Source organism: Lonchura striata, chromosome 5 (assembly GCF_050655825.1).
Source record: "Lonchura striata isolate lonStrDom1 chromosome 5, ASM5065582v1, whole genome shotgun sequence".
NCBI classification, from domain to species: Eukaryota; Metazoa; Chordata; class Aves; order Passeriformes; family Estrildidae; genus Lonchura; species Lonchura striata.
In genome coordinates this window covers 42,098,887-42,115,133 of record NC_140707.1, presented here as the reverse complement: position 1 = coordinate 42,115,133, position 16,247 = coordinate 42,098,887, and the positions used below count along the sequence as shown (strand labels likewise).

The 16,247-nt window shown below is 36.7% G+C and overlaps 1 long non-coding RNA gene across 9 annotated transcripts in view; it reads left to right on the top strand.

Moving 5' to 3' along the window:
• LOC146767339 (uncharacterized) overlaps positions 1-12,881 on the top strand; it is a 184,133-nt gene extending 171,252 nt beyond the window's left edge. For all 9 annotated transcript variants that reach the window (XR_014955595.1, XR_014955593.1, XR_014955592.1 and 6 more), the window contains one exon: positions 8,389-12,881. This is a non-coding gene — a long non-coding RNA (uncharacterized LOC146767339). The remainder of the gene's footprint in view (positions 1-8,388) is intronic.
• Positions 12,882-16,247: the final 3,366 nt, after the last annotated feature.

Genomic DNA, 16,247 nt, shown 5'->3' with positions numbered 1-16,247 from the left:
GAAAATCTAAATTAGGCGCCCATCATTACTCCAATGTCTGTAAAATGGGGAGCCTGCAGCAGCTGGGAGCAGGTGTCACAGCACCAGGCACTCAGAACGACACATCTTCCCCTGCAACCCAAATCTGACTTTCATTTCTTTGTCCTCTTTTTCTCCAACTTCTTCCCATTGACATCTCAAGATTTCAATGAGGATCAATTGGGCAAGCTTCAGTTTCTTTTCCTGCACTTCAGGTTACCCCATTTGCTTTTGTTTTGCCTTATTTTCTTTGTCTTTTTTTTTTTTTTTTTTTTTTTAACATTTCATGTCTTCAATTTCTTCTCCTGTCTCATTTTTTGTCTTCCTTCCCTGACTGACCTTACCCTCATCCCAGGTGTATTTGTCCAGTCAGTTCTAGGTTCCAGGACCAACACCATTCCATTCTTACATTTCATCCAGTAATTCATATCTTCAGACTTCTTGGCCAGCTACTACCCAGGCATAAATTTGCTGCTAAAACTTTTCCAGCATTGGCTTGCTTCAGCTTCTGCAACATGCATTTCCTACCCCGTGTTTTCTGTACCTAATTTAGAGGGGAGATGAGAAGGAAAAAAGGACATCCTCTGAATTCTCATGTACAAATATTTCCTTATAAGTATTTTGAAATATTGGGGACATTTTTGGCAGTATTTTAGACTGTTTAATTTTCAGCAGCCTGAAATTCCGATCTCTGTGGCCTTTAATTTTTTTTCCATTTCTGCGGGAATATGTTGGATTTGGGAGGAGAAGGATGTGTTAGTGTTTTCACAGAACAAGGAATTTGTTCATTGTGAGCATACAAGTGAATGGGAGCCAGAAAGAAATAAAAAACAAACATTACAACTCATGCTGCAGTTTTTCTAAAATAGCCATGTCATGATGGAAAAAAATCCATGTATTCTCACCCACTAAATGTGTGTTTCTGTGCTTATGATTTTCAATCATGGTTATTGTCAAGCAACCACAGAGTCAATGTCTACATGAGCACATAGTGACAGGGTTCAGGGAAATGCATACCTGAGAAAATTTATGTCATTAGGCACCAGTAATTTTGAAGTGTCACTGCACCTACAGTAATTGACGTTGCACATGAGTACAGAACAAAGATAATGCAGGTACAAGATATGTGAATTAACATAGACAGTAAGTTCCAAAATAAACATGTCATATATTTTGTTGTGTTTTCACAGCTCAGTGCTCATGACAAAGGAATCAGCCTTCCACAAAATGTCTGAGCTCAGGAGAAAAACAGAAAGGACAGTATATTCCTGTCACAGAGTAGCAAACCACAGTGCCATAATTATAAGAAAACAATCATGCAATCCTTTGCTGTCTCACTTGCCTCAACTGCTTCTAAGTTAGGTTGAGAGAAGAAAGATGCAAGATGGGACCTGCCCAGTATTGAACATTATTTCTAGGAGCATGCTTTCCTTATTCTTTCATCCTCAGTTGATCTGAAAACATACCGCAATAAAGTTTTGCTTCTGGGTGTTCAGCTCAAAGTGGGCTTCTAGCATTACTTTACACATTGCAAATTAGGTTACAGGAAATGTAAATTATTTCTGCAGCCTAATCTTTTAAGTGTTCTCAAAAAAGAAATACTTCAATGTATATTAGTTTAACATCTGGCATGTTTGATCTTTCTGAGAAATCACTGTGTAAAGCAATATGCTACAGAACCTTTCATATCTTTCACTGACTACCTGCTGCTGGGAGCTATTGGAAGCACCATTGCAAAGGGGATCAAATGATATTTCATATGTATAGAACTGGATAATTAAATTAATGTAATTCTGCTCTTCGTGTGAGAAAACTGGATTGCCCTGCAATTCATAGACGGAAAGAGAATGGTGAAGAAATTTCAGTTAACTGAGATGTAATAAATTTACAGTACAAAGATGGCATGAAAACCATTTTGTCTTCAATGGCAGCATGTGATGCCTTTCTAAAGACCAATTGCAGTTTCCATTTTAGGATTCATTTACAGAATTCACTTATTAAATAAACCACGTTTCTTACACATACCATGAAGTAATTAGTTGTGGAAAACTCAGTTGTGCCAGCCCTGAACTACATTTATAAACATTGAAAAACATTTATAAACATTGAAAATGCAGGTACCCATCTAAACAAAAGAAAACTAATTGTTCAGTTGTGTAAATAATTCAGGAAAGAGATTTCTAATAGATATTCAGACTGATGGCCTTTTCAAGGGAGACATTATGCATTGACACTATGACAAAGAAATGTTACATGCATAATATGAAAATTACTATTTTTATGCAATATATTTCAAAGAAATAAATGTAACCTGGGTTCTAGAAAAATGATGTTTTTTCTTTTATAGCTATTTACCTGCCCTGGAAAAGCAGCCAGATTTCAAGCTGTACACAAGAACACAAATTGTTAACTTTCTGTTTGTGATTATTCTAAGTTTTGATATTTTTACTATAAGGCTTAGAAATCACAGTCATATATCTCTTCTATTCAGTGACTGGTTATACATGAGAACAATGCAAAATCCATTAAACTTTTAGATCATCTAAGAGCTGCATTAGCAAGAATATCATCAATTAACATACCGGGGAGATTATCAATTTGGAAATCAAAGTAATAATAATAAATGCATAAACATATATCTCTATACACATACAATTTTGAGGTATAGCTTGATCTTCAGGTGTGAAATTAGATTTGCAGACAGATGTGCTAACTCCATACATTGTCTGTTCTCTGTTTCAGCAATGCCAAGACTTACACAAAATTTGGCCCCTGAGCACTGTTTATCTGCCTTATGTCGCATTTTATCTCTGAAAAGAGAAATAAATTAGTAATTTTGTAAAAAGAGTACACATCCACCCAAGGAACAGGCACTTTATGTGTTCCCTAGTTATACTGGCAATTTCAATGAACTGCATTTGGAAAAAGACAGCAATTAGTCTTTAAGGGCCATGTCTGAAGTCATATGGTTTTAGCATAATTTTAGACACATTTGAAAAAAGATAAAAATAACAACTCAGCTATTTCTGGTAATATTATTAGAAAAAAATACTTTTGTGTTGTCATCCTAGTAAGGAATGTCTGTTATAGTGCTTGAACTTTATTTTACCATGTGGCTCATCAGTGCCTGTGGAATGATGGCCAGAGAGTCTAGCAGCATTAATTGATTTAGTGGACTGTCCCCATTCAGTGCTTAATCTCTCAGTGGATGCTTCTTGGACAATAGCTCCTGATGATGATAAAACTTTTGATTTGAAAGCAGCAATTCTACCTGACACAAAAGAAACCCTCCCCTCTGATTGAATCAGTGAGATCTGTGTTTAGTGACAGCTTGTCTTACCTGGCAGTTTCTCCTTGAATATCTTGCTGGTCCCTCCCAGAAAACATAGAAATATTTTGGCAAAGGCATGGGACTGAAGAGAGGGTTCTTTGTTCTCTGAGATTGTGTATGGCTTGACAAGAAAGATTTAAAGATGTCTGTAGGTCACTGAAGGTTAGTATTTCCTGACATTATTACTTTGACAAATGAAGAGAAAACAAACACCCTAACCATAGGAACAGAATGTCAGGATCATTGCAAATCCAGAAGCAGGGAACACTAACAAACAACTGAAGGTAAGGTTTCTGTGGCATCCAAAGCAACATCCGACTGAGGATCTGGATGAAACTTGCTCCGGAGATTTATGTAGGACAAAGAATTTTTCTCTTTTCTTTGGGCACCTGATGCAAAATCCAGATGGCTGACTCCTGGTACTGCATGCAGCGGCTGACCACTAATTCTTTGTGCAAATATTTTCCCTCAGCCAAAAGCAAACCCACTTTGGCCCATTACAAAAGGCAGTTTGAGAAAGTAAGCAGCCATGTTACTGGTTCATTCATTCACTTACCCATCTGAGTAAATTAAGAAAACAAAATCAGCATATTTTCCTCTATCTAATCAACGTAAGTCAATAAAATTGTTTTAAATAAGATAAAAGCTATATCCATATTAAATACAACACTTTTAAAGACTTTATTTTTTCCTGTTTGTTTGGGTTTCTTGGTGTTGGTTTGTGATGGGATTCTTTTCCCCAAAAAAAGGGTGCTGCACATACTGTACTCTGTATAAAACTATTAGATGGAGTTATTATTTTTATTTGAAACTCATAAAAACAACTCCTGTTTAAGGAGATAATAACTGCTTCACCAGTTTTCATTTTAGCCTAGCACAATTGATTGTAAAATAATTGTAAGAAGATGTACTTTTTAACTTGCCACTTGTCATCATGAGAAGACTGGATATAGGTCCTGCTCCTATCTCAGGACCGTTTAGTCCATACATGAGGGCCACTGCCTAATCCTACCTCCCACAGATTCAAGGTTAAAATACAGAAAAGACTAAAGCTTCCACTATGCAGAACCAGAATGTGTAGGGAAAAGGCACTTAGACACTTATTAGGAAGAAAATGTCTCTCATGACATCAGCTAGAAGTTGCCTGCTTCATCATCCTTATTTTTCTTGTTCCTGCTCTTCACGAACAGAGCTCATTTTGACCCTTCTTTTGCTGCATTCGGAAGTCTTCTTTAATATATCTTGTTCTTCTTTTCCTGCACCTGTAATCTGCTCTCTGTCATGAATATTTGTCTCACATAATTATGGATATATGAAGAGTTAGATTTGAAGTATATAGCCAGAACACAGTTCCAGGAGGTTATTTTGAGTCATTTCAGCAGTTATTGAATAAAGTTAAGGTAGAATTAAGAGCAGAGAAAGCTGGTCACGAAACAGTGTTTCAATGTGGACATCTGACCACATAATTATAACCTTCAACTGTCCTAGTAAAAGGTGTCCCTACCCATGACAGAGGAGTTGAAACCATGTGATCTTTGAGGTGCCTGCCAACCCTTACCATCCCATCATTCTCTGATCTGCTGCCAATGCTACAAGTGTGCACACTCTCTTTGACTTTGCTGATGAGTTTAAATCCAGAAGATGGACCTCAAGATTTCAGATTAATTGTTATGGGACAGAGTTAAGGAGAGGAGTTAAAGCATCAGCCCCTAAGAAGTGCCCTGTTGGACAAAGCAGAATAGTCTGCCTCCAGCCATGGCTCAAAGACTGAGTATGTACAGAAGGGGTGTGACCATGCCATATTGTGGGGCGCATTTCCTTTGCAATCTCCCAACATTCAGAGCAAATAAAGCAGAGGTCAACCCTCTGGCACTCCTCCCTCTATTCCACATATGCACTGGCCATTTACAGAACCAGCTAATACTCTCTGTATCCACACAACAGACTTTGGTGTCAGTGCCCAGTACTTCAGTGCCTACAGTGCACTAAAGTATTTTTTATTATTTTTGTTTACTTGAAACCAGTCTCCTACTGTTCCTTTGAGAGGCCTCTGCTTTGTATGTGTCAGTGACCAGGTCTGTTACATCTTCATTATTTTCATAATTCTTTGAAACTTTCCAGATGATTCTTTCATTTGTCTCCTCTCTAAACTGAGCAGTCACAGATTTTCTCCTCATTTGATCTGTTATTAGACACTAGGCAATGAGAAAACTTTATGACAATCCTGGGTGGCAAAGATATTGTAGTGCCTAAGAGGTCCTGGGAAAGGAAAGGGTTTGGAAAAATCCTAACTTATTTCCCTGAACTGGGCTTCTTTTCCAAGCTTGGGGAGTAAGGAAAGCTTAGTCACTAATCGCCCAAAAACCAGTTGTTCTTTCTTTATTGGACACTTACAGAATTGTCTGATTATTTAGACTTTTCTGTCCTCTTTTTACCATATTCTGTTAAAGCAAGTGATGTCAGTGGAGCACATCAGCACACCTTACCTGCACTGACTGCATCTCTGGGGCTGGCTCCACCCAGTTCTCAGTGCTATGATGGCACTAAGATCTTTGCTTTTATGTCTGTCACTAAAGCCATTATTATAGGTTGTTACTGGACCATTGTAATCAAAGGAAATATGAAGACTTCAAAACTAATTCTAAATGAATGGATTAATTAATTAAAAAAAATAAAGTCCCAGATATTTGTATTCACAACATTTCCTGAGATATATGGTTAATGGAAGCACTTGAAAGTTTTAACTAAAATTTAATTTACAGAATAAATCCTGATCGTTAGAACTATTAGCTACAGTCAACAAACTACCTGGGCTAATAAGGCAAAAAGGAAGCTAGAGAAATAATCTGGATTTAGAGTTTTAATGTTGCTGCGAAGAGTGCGGATTTAAAAAAAAATGTATTTGGGAATGTTGATTAAAAAGACTAGTAAGGATAACAAAGTTATGGGAATATTAGGTCACTGCTAAATAGATGAAAAAATATCCATTGGCACATGTACTGAGAACTGCAGCACAGAAAGTACAGCTCTATCAGTTACAACCATTCCATACTCTTTACAAATATAAGGGTTTAAAACCATATTGCAGAGGGGGGCAGGTTATGGTTTTTGTTTGGTTGGTTTTGTGTGGTTGATTGCTTTGGGTTGGGGTTTGTTTTTCAGAAGTCTTAATTTCAAAAATATACACCTAATGTTAGATAAAGTTGAAAGAAGTCGTCTGTGAAAAAAAAATCACTCAAATTTAATAGAAATTTATTAAAGACTTGGCTGGCAGTCACTCTCTTGGTTCTCTGCATGTGGTCTCACCAGCTCTGCTTTGGGCTGTCTCTACAACTAATGTGAGCATTTTATGCTATCACCGAGTGGTCACACTGCCAGCATACCCCATGGGACTGTGAGCTGGATTGATTTGTTCACTTATTACAGAAATCAGTGTAATAACTAAACCCAAGAAGGAAAAATCTACTATTTTCATTGTAAAACATTCATTTATTCAGGACCAAACATCTCTTGTTTATAATTTCTTCCATTCAAAACATTACAAACTTACAAGTTAAAATGAAAAGGTAAAAATAACAAAAATTTCAGCAGGACTAAATCTAAATATTTTTTAACAATTTACTTAAGACACAAAAGCTCAAATTCCTTCATTCATTCTTACTCGGCAGGTAACAAAATATAGAAGGCTCAAGATTGTCTGGTACTGAAGTCCAACATTTCACACAATACTCTGTAGCAAGGAGACTATCAGGAGGGTTGTTTAGTCTTTGGTATGCTGTGGTTTTGACAGAGGATGTGATTTTCTTCTGTGACTATGATTAGGTGTATGTTTGGCTAACTTTGTTTTCCTTACCAAGCAATTGTCAGTATCACCAGCATCAAATCTAGATCTTCACTTTTCCAGCTGCTTTGAAACTTTTGGTTTGTGTCTAGGCTCTATCAAATAATCTGTAAGCATCAGAGGACAAAGATGTGAGTCATCAGAAGCAGAAAGAGCACAAGCAGTGTGCCATCCTGGGAAAGAAGATTTTTCTGGGCCTTTGACATTAATAGCTGCAGCTGTCCACCTCACTTGCTGGCCCATTTATTTCATACTGATCCTTGGAAAGTGAATCATGACTCACTTCCTCTGGTCCTGATGCTTCTGCTGAGAGGGGAGGTGTCACTCTCTGCCTGGTGAACATGTTTGTACATGTGATGTCTGGTCACGCTTGTCACTGAGGAATTTTCAGCCATGAATCCTAAGACAATGTTTGAAAGTAATATGCACTTCAGAGCTACCATTCTCTGGCATTGCTTTCATGTCTTAATTATGGAGTGATGGTTAATTAGACCCTATCTTACTGGAAAATTTTCAATCTTTCCCCTTACTCGACTCTGTATTTCAGTAGAAAAAATAGGAACCACATCAAGAGGCATAATTTTTCCTTTTCTAAACAAAATTATGCTGCCAATGATTCAAAATCTCAAAGAGAGCCATAGTGGTCCAAAGTTGCTATTTGTTTTTTTATCTTGTGATGCTAAACTCAAGGGCACAGTATTGCAGGAACACAATCTGCTTCAAGTTTAACCATGAACAACAGTTTTCAGTTCAAGTAATACTTCTTCAGAACACTAGGCTCACTAAAATAATATTTTAACAGTTGTCCAAAATCAAATACTGATTCAGAAAGTTTTCCAGCTCAATTTGTTATTGTCCAAGCAGATACATTTCATATAATCATAGATGCAGAAAATCAGCATAGTTTGGGTTGGAAGAGACCTTTAAAGGCTGTCTAGTCCAACTTCCCTGCAATGAACAAGGACACCTTCATTTAGATCAAGTTGCTTAGAGACTCATCCAACCTGACCTTGAATGTTTCCAGGGATGAGACATCCACCACCTCTCTGGGAAACATGGTGCAGTGATTTAACACCTTCATGATAAAAACTTCTTCCTTTTATCTAGTCTAAATATACTGTCTTTTAGTTTAAAACCATAACTCCTTCTCCTAACCCTAAAGTCCCAGCTAAAAAGTCTGTCCCCATCTTTCTTATAGGCATTCTTTAATACTGAAAGACACAATGAGGCGTCTCTGAAGCCTTCTCTTCTTCAAGATGAACAACTCCAACTCTCTCCATCTTTCCTCATACAAGAGGTGTTCCAGCCCTCTGATCATCTTCATGGCCATCCTCTGGACTCCCTCCAGCATCTCCATGTCCTTTCTGTGGTGGGCTCTCAGCAGAGCTGAGCAGAGGGGCAGAATCCCCTCCCTGGCCCTGCTGCCCACACTGCTTTGGATGCAGCCCAGGACACGTTTGGCTCTCTGGGCTGGGAGTGCCCATGGCTGGGTCATGTCCAGCCTCTACCCACAGCACCCCCAAGTCTTTCTCAGCGAGGCTGCTCTGATCTGTTCAGCTCCAGCCTGTGCTGATACTGGGGGTTGCCCTGACCCAATCACAGGACATTGTCCTTCGGACACATCCTGGGCCACTGACCACAGACGGGGCTGGCCAGCTGCAAAAGACAGAGCTGCTGCACTCTGGTGCACCGTAGGTTTGTTTCAAGCAGAATGCAGCAAAATTGATAAGGCTGGCTTTCCCAAATAACATTCTGTAGTCTGAAGCAGTGAAATTATTTCCTTGGCAGAAAACTACTTGGACCTGCAGAACCAGTATCACTTTACAAATCTGCCAACAAACGGTTCATAAAATTAAAGGAGTTGGCTGATCTCATAAGAAAACATGAATTTTGTACAGCAGCATGACCTTTAGTCAGGCAGGTACTCTATAAATATTATTTCCATTTCTAATTACCTGAAATTATATCTTAATATGATTGACCATGATTTCAAAAAAGAACCCTGATACTTGAAACTATTCTGGTGTGTGGAAAACAGGATGCAAGTACAGCACACCTGGGTGCTGGAACAGACGGCTGTTAAAAGATCATTTTATTGATGTGTTCTGCAGAAAACCTCCAGCTCCAAGGTGAACACATTCTGTGTTGGTAGCCAACATTCCTGAAATACATCATAGCTCACAAGTAAGAACTTCTCTCACATCCTCTAAGTCTGCAGCGTGGAAAATCATTGCTCCATAATAGAACTTATTTTCATGACTATACATGAAGAAGTAATTCCAGAAAAGAGAAAAGGCAGTAATATGTATCAGCAGAAAAATGCCAAGCATTTGTACATTTTGTGCAAAATGTACAAACACCCTTGAAGGATAATTTTGTAAAACATGTGGGCTCTTGTAACTCAGTGAATATTTTTTTTTTCTTTAGAAGTAGTAATGTTGAAAAAATTTAGGGACACCTTCCAATAAGTTGTCATATGACTGGAAACAGTTAAGTACCACTAGGATTTTTCAGTGTAGCTCTACTATCATAAATCGGCTACTACATCTCCTCACAATTAAACAAAAGAGAATGATGGGACTGTAGAAAGCTTTGCTGTGCCCAGAGCATATACCTAAATGATGCTCAGGCAGGAGTCAGTGCTCCCAGATGACAATGCCGTGTGCTACACAAAACTTTCAAGCTTTCAAGACCAAACTCGAAGACTTTGAGACAAGTTCTGAACATATTTATAAAGCAGTCAATAGCACATACTTTACATAACCAATAAAGGATGAATCCAAGCATAAATACACAAAGGTGATTTTAGAACCCAGTCATCTGGATGTTTTGAAAATGCTCCACTCCATTATAGATAAAAGTTTACATATTTAGCATTAAGGGTTGAACATGATGATGTCTAAATTTAATTCATTATTAACAGTACATTTACAGTGAATTTTTTCAGATGTAGTACTCAAATTAGCTTGCACTATTTTAGGATTTTGTAGAATTACAATTTTGCCTCCATATCTCAGCCTCAATTAAACATCAAAAACTTTTACTTTTTCTAACTTTTCTAAAGTTAGAAAGGTGAATGTTTTTGAAAAAACTTTTCTAACTTTTTCTAAAGTTAGAAAGTTTTTTCAAAAACATTCACCTTTTTCTATGTGCTAGTCTGTTAGAAATTATTCAGTTTATTTTCCTTGAAGTTATGTTCCCATTATTTCTTCTACAGCATATAGAAAATTTCTAACAGTGTAAATGAAAGAAAACTCCAATCTTATTTTTCTCGCTATACAGTAAATGAAATGTTATGTCATTGCCTCAGATATCTATCTGGGCATTACTGATTTCATTATGCATTCTACAGAAATGTTGGAATAACCCTGATGTCCTGATTTAAATTACTTTTTAAAAAATGCATTGAAATTAAAGCTTCTTTAGGACAGTTTTGCTGGAAACCTTCAAATCACATTAGAAAAGATATTTACTTTCAGCTAGGGATGCTTAAAGTGTGTATTTTAACTGTAGATCAAGGTGCTGATGCTCCAGTGCCTCAGAGTGGAGTACTAATCAGTACTATTCATGTATTTTACTGTTCCTCTAGAATTAAAGTCCAATAGTTAAGCATTTTTAGAAGACAATTTGAATACATTTCAACCTATATTAATTTGAACAATGTAAAAATTCTAATTGTCTTTTGTGAACTCCAGGAACCTGAGAGTCAGGACCATACAGAGAACACAAAGAATAACAGAAGTAGTGTTAGTAGTCTAGGAGTCATCTGGAAAGTGAATAAAAAAAAGTTTTATATACCCTGCTCTTCTGGAGATTATGGTATGTATTATGCTAGGTAAAAGTAATGCTCTTAATCCCAAAACAAGAGGCATACCTGCAAATTTAGTCTATTGTTGTCAGCTGAATTTGAAATCCCATCTAGCAAGTCTTGGGCAGCAAAGGAGAATAATCTCTGCTCATATCTGAGGCAAATCAAGCTGTCAAAAGAAAAATGACCCTTCACAAGGTCTTAAAGAAGGTCTGTAGAGCTTTTGCTGAGCTTTTGAGGAATGAGTTTCCACATGATCCCAGTGACAGAACCTTAAGCAGAGTTCAATTGCTTGGACAAGGAATTTGTGTATGAGCAAAGGTGATCTTTTATTGACCCCATCACCAACTATAATATCTTCATTCTGTTGTGCAACTGAAATGGATCTTTTCTCTTAATGCACTTATTGTACCATGGACTAATATTTCATATACTTTACTTTAAATGGAAATATTCCAATACAGTTTAGAAAACATCTTTCCTAACTTCCTCAACAGTCATTTTTTCAGGAGAGCCAACTGAAAGACAAGAAATCTCTAGGGCCATATTAGCATAATATTGTCAAGGAATGAAATGGAAAGTCTAACCTCTGATTCAACAATGAGAAGAGCATCCAATCATTAAGTACATCCATCTAAATATTTTCATTAATTTAATTCCTTGTTTTGGAGAGATTCGTTAGTATGCATTAAAAATAATAATGAAATTATACCAGAATTTCTGTACACTATTGACAATTTAGTTTTTAATTGATGGGTGTGATATAGCATATATTTTAATGACTACGAAATGTTTTTATTTTCTAGGAATGACTAAGCATAGTTTAGAAAAATAAGAAGTATCTGAGAAAAAGATCATAAATTGAAATCAGTTACTTTTCAGGGATATGAATTCCAGAGAGTTCTATAAATTCATTTGTTCACTTTTTGTTTTTCAAAGAGAATTACCTTCCTTCCCATTCCCATGTATGGCAGAGAACAAAAATTTTTCCATTTCCATGAGAAAAGCTATTCTTGAAAGTCCCTATGTACTCATCAAAAAGGTTAGTAAAATACCAAAATTTAACAAAAGCAAAAAAAAGAAATCTCAGTTTTCCTGAAAACAAGTCAAAACCTCCTACTCAGAAAGAATCTCTGCCAAATTACTGCACAAAATGGTCCCATAGTGAGAATCTTCAAAAGCAAAAGTGAAGTTTTAGCTTGCACAGAACAAAAAATAAAAAAAAAAAAAAAAGGAGCCAGAGAAAAATTTCACATGATAATCTGGAAAAGAAGAAGTAATTTAAGTCAGAAGGTACATAAATTATAGCAAGTTTCGTTGTCCTAGGGCTCACTTTACAATGATCTACTTTAATAATGCTACGTTTAATAATTCACCTTAATTAATAACTCAGACCTGAATGCATCAGAAATCTGATTCAGATCCAGTGTGAGAACATGCAAATATTATGTCATAATGTAAATAATTTTTTTTTAAAAGTGTGGATCTATCAAGATTATTGACTTTGTCCTAAGCTACTGATATCATCACAGAAGATTCTATGTAAAACTTAATTGTTCCCTTAAAGCACTTCCCTTTTAACCATTCTAAGTGAACAAAACACATGATTTTCTATCAGGAGGAAAATGTACTTAGACAAAATCAGCAGAAAATTTGTCAAGGAGATTGTAAGTACATGAAGACCAATTACGATATAAACCCTTAGATTTCCATAAGCTGTAAGTTTTCTTTGTATCAGTCTCTCAAGAGGTAGCAACTTGGGTTATTCCCTATTTCTGACCTATCTCATTCTGAACAAATATAATATCCAGATTTTTATAATTAATTTTTCCAGTAATTAAAGTACTCCCATAAATAAATTAAACTCAGAGCAGTTATTAGCAGCTTGTCCATAATTTTAAGTGTGTTCATTCTATTGTGTATTGGGAAGGGAAGGGAAGGGAAGGGAAGGGAAGGGAAGGGAAGGGAAGGGAAGGGAAGGGAAGGGAAGGGAAGGGAAGGGAAGGGAAGGGAAGGGAAGGGAAGGGAAGGGAAGGGAAGGGAAGGGAAGGGAAGGGAAGGGAAGGGAAGGGAAGGGAAGGGAAGGGAAGGGAAGGGAAGGGAAGGGAAGGGAAGGGAAGGGAAGGGAAGGGAAGGGAAGGGAAGGGAAGGGAAGGGAAGGGAAGGGAAGGGAAGGGAAGGGAAGGGAAGGGAAGGGAAGGGAAGGGAAGGGAAGGGAAGGGAAGGGAAGGGAAGGGAAGGGAAGGGAAGGGAAGGGAAGGGAAGGGAAGGGAAGGGAAGGGAAGGGAAGGGAAGGGAAGGGAAGGGAAGGGAAGGGAAGGGAAGGGAAGAGAAGAGAAGAGAAGAGAAGAGAAGAGAAGAGAAGAGAAGAGAAGAGAAGAGAAGAGAAGAGAAGAGAAGAGAAGAGAAGAGAAGAGAAGAGAAGAGAAGAGAAGAGAAGAGAAGAGAAGAGAAGAGAAGAGAAGAGAAGAGAAGAGAAGAGAAGAGAAGAGAAGAGAAGAGAAGAGAAGAGAAGAGAAGAGAAGAGAAGAGAAGAGAAGAGAAGAGAAGAAAGAAAAGAAAAGAGAAGAAAAGAAAGAAAAGAAAAGAAAAGAAAAGAAAAGAAAAGAAAAGAAAAGAAAAGAAAAGAAAAGAAAAGAAAAGAAAAGAAAAGAAAAGAAAAGAAGAAAAGAGAAGAAAAGAGAAGAAAAGAGAAGAAAAGAGAAGAAAAGAGAAGAAAAGAGAAGAAAAGAGAAGAAAAGAAAAGAGAAGAAAAGAAAAGAAAAGAAAAGAAAAGAGAAGAAAAGAAAAGAAAAGAAAAGAAAAGAAAAGAAAAGAAAAGAAAAGAAAAGAAAAGAAAAGAAAAGAAAAGAAAAGAAAAGAAAAGAAAAGAAAAGAAAAGAAAAGAAAAGAAAAGAAAAGAAAAGAAAAGAAAAGAAAAGAAAAGAAAAGAAAAGAAAAGAAAAGAAAAGAAAAGAAAAGAAAAGAAAAAAAGAGAAGAAAAGAAAAGAGAAGAAAAGAGAAGAAAAGAAAAGAGAAGAAAAGAGAAGAAAAGAAAAGAGAAGAAAAGAGAAGAAAAGAGAAGAAAAGAGAAGAAAAGAAAAGAGAAGAAAAGAGAAGAGAAGAAAAGAGAAGAAAAGAGAAGAAAAGAGAAGAGAAGAAAAGAGAAGAAAAGAGAAGAAAAGAGAAGAAAAGAGAAGAAAAGAGAAGAGAAGAAAAGAGAAGAGAAGAGAAGAAAAGAGAAGAAAAGAGAAGAAAAGAGAAGAAAAGAGAAGAAAAGAGAAGAGAAGAAAAGAAAAGAAAAGAAAAGAAAAGAAAAGAAAAGAAAAGAAAAGAAAAGAAAAGAAAAGAAAAGAAAAGAAAAGAAAAGAAAAGAAAAGAAAAGAGAAGAAAAGAAAAGAGAAGAAAAGAAAAGAGAAGAAAAGAGAAGAAAAGAGAAGAAAAGAGAAGAAAAGAGAAGAAAAGAAAAGAAAAGAAAAGAAAAGAAAAGAAAAGAAAAGAAAAGAAAAGAAAAGAAAAGAAAAGAAAAGAAAAGAAAAGAAAAGAAAAGAAAAGAAAAGAAAAGAAAAGAAAAGAAAAGAAAAGAAAAGAAAAGAAAAGAAAAGAAAAGAAAAGAAAAGAAAAGAAAATATAGTCTTCAGGACACTCTCAAAGAACACTACTAAATTTTTACCATATTCTCATGTCAACACTTTTTTTATTTTTTGCAATTTTGTGCTGAACTGTAACACAGAAGGTTGCTGAAGCCCTGTCTATATCTCTCTTTGCTTTTGGTTAGATGACAAGGCACTGTTCTGGATTTTTCTAAATTGGTTTCTTCTGCATGTTAAAATGTAGCTTTTGTAATTTCTGTAGGTTTAATGTAATTCTTCAGTTGTTAAACCAAAGAGCAAACCAGTTTGTATCTGGGAGTGTTAACAAGACACACAAGACACTGATAGCTTAAACTCAAGTTGAATTCATACTCCCTGTGGATGTTAGCTGCTGGGAACAAGATTCCTTTTAAGAAGGTCTCAAGGTGTTCCTGTTCCCTGCTGCCTCGTGGTTCAACCAAAAGACATAGCTGATACGCTTCACCTGTACTGTGAGGGCAGTTTTTGGATCATGTTCACTGGGTGGATTTTCCATTTCCCTGGAGAAAACCTTCAGAACTACTATCACGTCAGCTCCAGGGTCTCGGGCATGGTGGTTGGTGCTGTACATGAACAAACAATTTTGTCATCTATGCCACACTGACAGCTGCTGTCCAGAACAGTGTGGATGCTTGCCTAATGATCACTGATGAGGGATTCAGTCTTATATCTCACCTAGAATATGGTTGGAGCTCTGAGAGTGTCACCCTGATTCTTAAGACTTCCTAAAGCCTTCTGAGTTTACATTCCTTTGGAGAACTTTCTTACACAATTTCTGTAAACAACGTATTGTTTACATTCTTTTATGGGGTGGAGAACACTTGATGTACTGGTGGTTTGTCCAATGTCTTTGGAGAGGTGGCCCATTCACTCTCCAACCCAATGTCACCCTTAGGAAGGTATAAAAGACAGAGTCAGATAATAAACGTCTCTTTTTTACCTTGCAAGCAGCAGGTGGTCTGCGTTGTGCTTTCACGTGTCCCACAGCGACATGAGAGTCTAATAATCCTCGCTTCCTCATTCACACATTGCTTTTGTTGACTTTGACCTTCCCTGACATTGGAACATTGACAAGACCAAGGTCCTCTGGATGGTACTTTCCCAAGGTCTGGACTCCTTGAAAAAGTTATTGATAAAATTCTATAGCTGTGTTAGACTCTATTCTCAGCAAATGTAATAAAAGGGGCCTTAATGCCAAGGGATATCAGGTTAGCTTGCTCTGGTGAGCGACAGCCCAGATGTGCAAAAGTTGCAGAGATGGATAGGATGGATGAAAGTAGCATCTGAGAATGATAATGCAGATGCTTCAAAAGTGTCTTGCTTCCTCTTTGTCATGCAGCAGTATAAAAGAGACATACATATAAAAGTATAAAAGAGACAGTACATATATCCAAAAGGCTTATGGCATGAATTCTCTGTAAGTGTAATGAAGTTACAGACATGTTAAGTATTACTTTAAACCACAGAGCTGATGTGAAATACTCAGAAGAAGAACAAAGAACTGGTGTTCTAATAACTAAACTAAGCATTTAAAAATAAATACAAAAGCATGAAACACTTTCTGTGCGGTATTTGATCCCTGAGAAGTTGCAAGCAGACTGGTTTTGTCTTTATTTTCTAGTTCTGCAGACTGTGCTC